This window comes from Rattus norvegicus, chromosome 13, assembly GCF_036323735.1.
Source record: "Rattus norvegicus strain BN/NHsdMcwi chromosome 13, GRCr8, whole genome shotgun sequence".
NCBI classification, from domain to species: domain Eukaryota; kingdom Metazoa; phylum Chordata; class Mammalia; order Rodentia; family Muridae; genus Rattus; species Rattus norvegicus.
Genome location: NC_086031.1, coordinates 66831665 through 66837883, shown reverse-complemented (window position 1 = coordinate 66837883; position 6219 = coordinate 66831665). Strand labels below are relative to the sequence as shown.

The window sequence follows — 6219 nt, the reverse complement described above, 5'->3', positions numbered from 1 at the left end:
CATCTCTCTGAGTCCCATGAAACTTTTGGTTAATGCTTAACTTTCCTAATTTTTCTTAGCACGATTTCCTCTCTAGCTTTGTGAAATAAATTTTCAGAGCAGCAAGCTCCTCCCCTTGGGGACTCAGAAATAATACTGCTTATTATGCATACGTTATGTTCAGGTCATCGAACCTATATCTAATCTGATCTTTCACAGTAGTCTTATGAGAAAGGTATTATTCAGTCAAGAATCTAAGGATTAGAGAAAAAACATAACAGCCTCCACTAACAAGGAAGGGAGCAGATTCTGAATTTAGGGCCAAATGAATCCAAAGCCACTGGGATTATAGGTCAGCGGTAGAATTTTGCTTCATGTGATTCAGGTTTCAACTATGTCCCCAACATACATACATACATACATACATACATACATACATACATACATACATGGACAAATAAGTAAATAATAAGTAATCTGTCTCATTTTACCACTCTCCCAGGCTATACACTACAGAAACTGTTCAATCTGCCAAAATGAAATCTAAATAACAGGCCAAAGACCTTTAATTGACTTATCTCACACAGATTAGATGGCTTGGTGTCTCTCTGAGAACTTCCGCTTAAAATCCTGCGATTAATTGGCCTTGTGGCTCTGATCAGAGGAAGTCTGTTTAATTCAAGTCACGTGTGGGCACATCAGTCCGACGATAACGTCTAAATCTGTTGGCCTGTCACAAAGGCACAAGTTTAAACCCAGCCACCGATTTGAGCTGTCACTGTTCCCAAGTAGAGACATCCTCAAAGGCTTATCTGAGCAGAAGGTCAATCCCAAGGCCTGGAGGTTTGCCCGGCCTGGCTTCCCTGCCCTGCTGAAAGCAGAGAGGCTCACAGACGCACAGCTGGGAGGACTGTATTTGTGGCGTCCGCAAGCTAAATTTGAGAACCTGGAGCAGCCGGGCCAACTGCAGGCTCTGTAGCCGGAGACACACTGGATACGTGAACCCTAACAACACAGCAGAGTAAGGAAAAGCTTAGATGAAGAGGTGCCAGAAATGGTACAAAACAGAAAGATGCAAAGCAGCTTCCCATTCAGCAGGGATAAGGAAACAGACCCCAGGGGGTTTATTTATACAGAGGATTGTGCTATTCTTGGCACCCAGAAGGAGTCCTCTCTCAGCAGTGAGTGGGGACGTGGTTTAAGCACACGGCTACAGTTGGGAAGGCCGTGTGCAGCAGCAGAGTACCCGCCGACACGTCATTCACCATGTAAAGGAGCCACTCCCTTCTGAGAGCGGAGAGACTTACCTGCCCGTGTGGTTGTCTACACCCTAAGCCAAGGGCACCTTGACAGAAGCCCTTCAGCAGGTACTTCCTACTTTCCCCTCCTGCGAGCCTTCCATTTGAGAGACCGAAGGGGGACCCTCCCTTCGTGTGCTGCTACCATCCTGGGAAGGAAACTTCCCTAATCGCTCCACCGTAGATGTCGCATATCGAAGGCCTGAGTTTGATCATGTATGTAGCTGTCTCTAAAGCCAATATTCACAGGTGTGCTGGCTAATTTTATGTCAAACTGACATGGGCTAGAACAGTCAGAAAGGAGGGAACCCCAAGTGAAAAAACGCCCTCATAAGATTGAGCTGTAGGCAAGCTCGTGGAGCATTTTCTTAAGTACTTTTTGGTGGGAGAGGGTCTAGCCTATTTTGGGTAGGGTCATCCCTAGTCTGATGATCCTGGGTTCACTAAGAAAGCAGGCTGAGCAAACCATGGCGAGAAAGCCGGTAAGCAGCACCTCTCCATGGCTGGCTGCTGCTGATCAGTTCCTGCCTCCAGGTTCTTGCCCTGTTGGTGTTCCTGTCCTGACTTCCTTCAGGGATAGACTATGGGTGTGGAAGGATAAGTCAGATAAACCCTTTTCCCCACAACTTGCTTTTGGCCATGGTGCTTCATCATAGCAATAATAACCCAAACTAAGACAGCAGGAATATCATTGCTCTGACTGACCTTGACTAATTAGCATCTATCTTAAGGAGGCGGCGGGGCCAATTTCTGCAGGCCCATACTCGACTAGACAAAGGTTAGGAAGAACAATCTGAGGGGACTGGCATTGGAGAGCAGCCAATAGTGTCCTACACCTCTACATTTTATATATGTAGCTGGACCGTATGCCCCAGATGAAGCTTTACTTTCTCACAAGGAATGCCACTCAAAGCCTGGGTCTTGCTATTCCCAAGGAAAGTCAGTTATTCCTCTTATGTCCCCATCCACTCAATGCCTCTATTCTATCATCCTTTCCTTCTTCTCCTTCTCCAGAGACTCTGTTTTCAATCATCTCTCTTCCCCTAGGCTCGAAGTTTTCATGGATACAATGTGCCATTCATTTTGGAATTTTCAGTACCTAAGATAATGTCTGTGATTAATACATATGTATTAATCACAGAAATTATTATATACAGGTATATATATGTATATATATATAATTTATACTTTGGAAATCTCTCTTGTTAAGTTTGTTTCAGCATAACCAAGAACTGGAGATGATACATGTTTTTAAAGGAGAAGGAGAATGAGAAGGAGGAGGAAGAGGAAAAGGAAAAGGAGGAGGAAGAGGAAGAGGAGGAAGAAGAGGAAGAGGAAGAGGAGGAGAAGGAGGAGGAGGAGGAGGAGGAGGAAGAAGCAGCACCAGCAGCTGGGCTCAGCAGCACACTTCTGTAATCCCAGCCCAGGGGAGGCAGAAACAGGAGGATCCCCTGGGGCTGGCTGGACAGCCAGTCTCTGAGTCTGCAGGCTCCAGGCTCAGTGAGAGACCCTGTCTCAAAGAGTAAGGGGGAGAGTGATTGAAAAAGATGCCCAATGTCAATGTCTGACCTCCACATACATGTGCACACACTCAAACACACTTCATCACACACACACAAGCAAACAACAAAGAAAGACAACTTCGTCTTTTAGTGAGATTCTAGCATGCTGACTTAATAAGAGAAAGATAAGGACTCCAGGAAGGAGGGTCACCAGGTGTGATAGACTTAACTCCCACACTCCCACAGCCTGCAGGACCCAGTGGGGACAGCAGCATCTTGGACCCTAACCACCTGTGCTCTAATTCAAAGACAAAGATATTTCCCAACTTGCCCAAGGCTCTGGCCAAGAAGACTCGGATCCCCAAGCTCAGGTCATTCTAGTGGGGCAAGAACCAGCTGGGTTTTCAGCTATGTGGATGGAGCCATCTGTTTTGCTTGCCCACATAAAAAATATGCACAAGGAGTGTGCAAATCAGCAAATCCACAGCTTCCAAAGGACCCAGCTGCGATGCGCCCTCCCTTTGGGGACTAATGAAAGGTAAATCCAGTGTCAAAAGACGGAGGGCCAGCAGTAAGGCTAAGGAACCAACAAATCAAACTCCATCATCTCTCCCTTGCTTTTGCCTGGAATGCAGTCCATCTGGCTCCCTAGCCACATGGCCATTGTGCTTGTGCGAGGGGCGCTGTGGTGCATGCCGAGTGCCCGGAAAATTACCAGCAGCCTCCTGCCTCTCCCACCACAGGCACCAGGAGCAGATCACATAAGAACTCCCTTCTCTGATGCTCTTTGGTCTGCTGACTGCCTGGTTCACCCTCAGTCCTTCGTATAATGAGCCTGGTGAGTCCAGGTGGCCAGAAATAGAGAGGCTTTTTGTATGCTGGTCTCAGAGAAGGGAGCCCTTTAGCCTTTCCCACATACTACCCTCCCCCACTTCCCTATCACCTCACTTCACAGAAGGAAATTTAGAGCTGTCTTGGCTCCCTGGTTAGCACAGAGGACAGTGGTTTCCACACTTTAAAAAAAATGAAGGAAGGGAAAACGGAAATAAAATGGGGATGCTGTTAGCCTGCCACCCAGGTGCAGATGGTGTTTGGCAACCCAGGACCAGGCCTTGATTGAGAAGAGGGTCTGTCTCAAAACCATTACAGTTAATTATCACGGAGTTACAGATTCATCAGTGGGCAAAGAGCCAGCTCGAAATCCCCTGGGAAATTTCAGATGGATTAATAAGGGATGTGGCTGTAAGACAGCTGATTTTCTATAAAGAAATGATATCATTATTTCTATTCCTCCCTCCCGGACCCAATGTCTGATTCTCACTCTCCTATCATTGAAGACATCTGTCCAACAGGGACCTGGGTCAGGGGAAACGGCTTTGTTCTCTGTTGTTATCTGGTAGCACTGCTGTGTTCAGAGCAAGACTCGTGCTTTTTTACAGCTCCTGCTCATCTAGGAAAACATATTTCAACCTGGTCATCTGCTTGCCTGTGTGGTTTTCCCTGTTAAGAGAGTTCTGCACAAGAAATGCCCAGAAGCCTTAACAATGGTGGAATGAAAGGCCTCTCCTCCGACCACATACAGTTGTGCTCAACAGGAGCCAAGCAGAAGCACACCCGACGCTGTCAGCAGAAGCAGGACATCTGCGCAGTACAGGCACACAGGATTGGCAGCCCCTCCCTGGACTCAGAATGCCACTTCCCTTGCTGGGACCTTGGTCTTTGCTTTCCCCACTAAGGTCTGTATCGCTTATTCCTGAGAAGCAGGAAAGTCTCAGAGTGATGGGCTCCAGTCACGTGGAGAAATAGAAACAGGAAATTACATGCATGTCCCACTGATGCCGCCAAATCACGACCTACGGCAGGTGCCTGGATTTGTCTGTGTTTGTGTGTTGGGTGTGACGTTCCTCTTCCTCTAAGCCTTCTCTCGGCTTTTCGGGTCCCCAGAAGCACGGGTAAATGAAACAGAGATGAGCTTGGCGTTGGAAATGAAATTCACCCCAGAAAGGAAGAGAAACACCAAGACAGCTGAGACCTGTGCAGGGAAAGCATCCTTGTCTAACAGCCACGTTGCTACTTGGAAGTCTATGTTTTACAGCTCTCTCTCTCTTCTCTTTCTCCATGTGACTCAATGGGGAGTCGAAGTTTCCAGGATCTGAAACTGTATGGAAATAATGTGGAAATAATTTGGCTTGCTTGTAGAAGTTAATCAGCCAGGCAACACTTCTTGATAAACAGAAGTACCAGTAAGTATTGTCAATTTTGTGGCCACACAGACATCAAGGCAGCTATTCAACTCCACCTCTGGCCCACAAAAGCAACCGTTTGTAGACCATGCATTACAAAATGAGTGAAGAAGTACATGCTGCCAGGAGCCTGATATAGCTGTCTCCTGAGAGGCTCTGCCAGAGCCTAACAAATACAGAGGTGGATGTTCCCAGCCAACCATCGAACTGAGAATGGGGTCCCCCATGGAGGAGTTAGAGGAAGGATTGAAGGAGCTGAAGGGGCTTGCAACCCCATAAGAACAACAATACCAACCAACCAGAGCTCCCAGGGACTAAACCACCATCCAAAGAGTACACATGGACAGACCCATGGCTCTAGCTGCATATGTAGCAGAGGATGGCCTTGCTGGGCATCAAGGGGAGGAAAGGCCCTTGGTCCTATGAAGGCTTGATGTCCCAGTGTAGGGGAATGCCAGGGCGGGGAGGCAGAAGGGAGTGGGAAGGTGGGCGGGGGAGCACCCTCATAGAAGTAGGGGGAATCAGGAATGGGATAGGGGGTTTCCAGAGGGAAACTGGGGAAGAGGATAACATTTGAAATGTAAATAAAGAAAATATCCAATAAAACAAAGAAAAAATGAGTGTCACGTTTTTTTAAATAATTAATGTTTCAGTAAAACTTTATTTATAAATCAGACAACACTTGAGATTTTTATTCATAATGTGTAAACATCTTCTTAAATACAAAGTTATAATACATTTCCTCTCTCTGAATAGTATTTGACACGCACATATGATAGTGGTTAGAACATGACTTCTGGGTTTCTTTTTCCTACTTTTCCCCCCCTAAACAGTAATTAAAGTGACAATATGTAGCAATTCAGGAAGCAAAACACACATTATCTACTTGAACTCTCAATTTGGTGAGACTGTGTGGACATGGTGAAGTTTTTCGCTATCTCAGAAGTCCCATTTTAGGAAGTAATAAGCAAACTTACCTAGAGTAATTAATCTTGTTGAAGTGCTGAATATAATATTAAAACTCAAACCTAAAAGCATCCAGTGTTAACAAGGTAGACAAGAATTACCAGACTCCATGCAGGAAAATTAGACAACACACACAGAAGCAAATGTTGTCCTAATGTTTTTTCACTTCTGTAAAGTTGGGTTCATTCTGAGAGCTTCTTGGAGTAATTAGGACAGTTAGATATTATGTAA

The 6219-nt window shown here is 46.0% G+C and overlaps 1 long non-coding RNA gene across 2 annotated transcripts; it reads left to right on the top strand.

Annotated features, from left to right (window-relative positions):
* Window positions 1–829: 829 nt before the first annotated feature.
* LOC120096278 (uncharacterized) lies at window positions 830–5625 on the top strand. Of its 2 annotated transcripts, none has more exons than XR_005492545.2 (3): window positions 830–1346; window positions 2488–3617; window positions 4219–5625. It is a non-coding gene; the product is annotated as an uncharacterized LOC120096278 (long non-coding RNA). The 2 variants fall into 2 exon arrangements; XR_005492544.2 differs by having other exon boundaries at window positions 833–1346; window positions 2488–3317; window positions 4219–5619.
* Window positions 5626–6219: the final 594 nt, after the last annotated feature.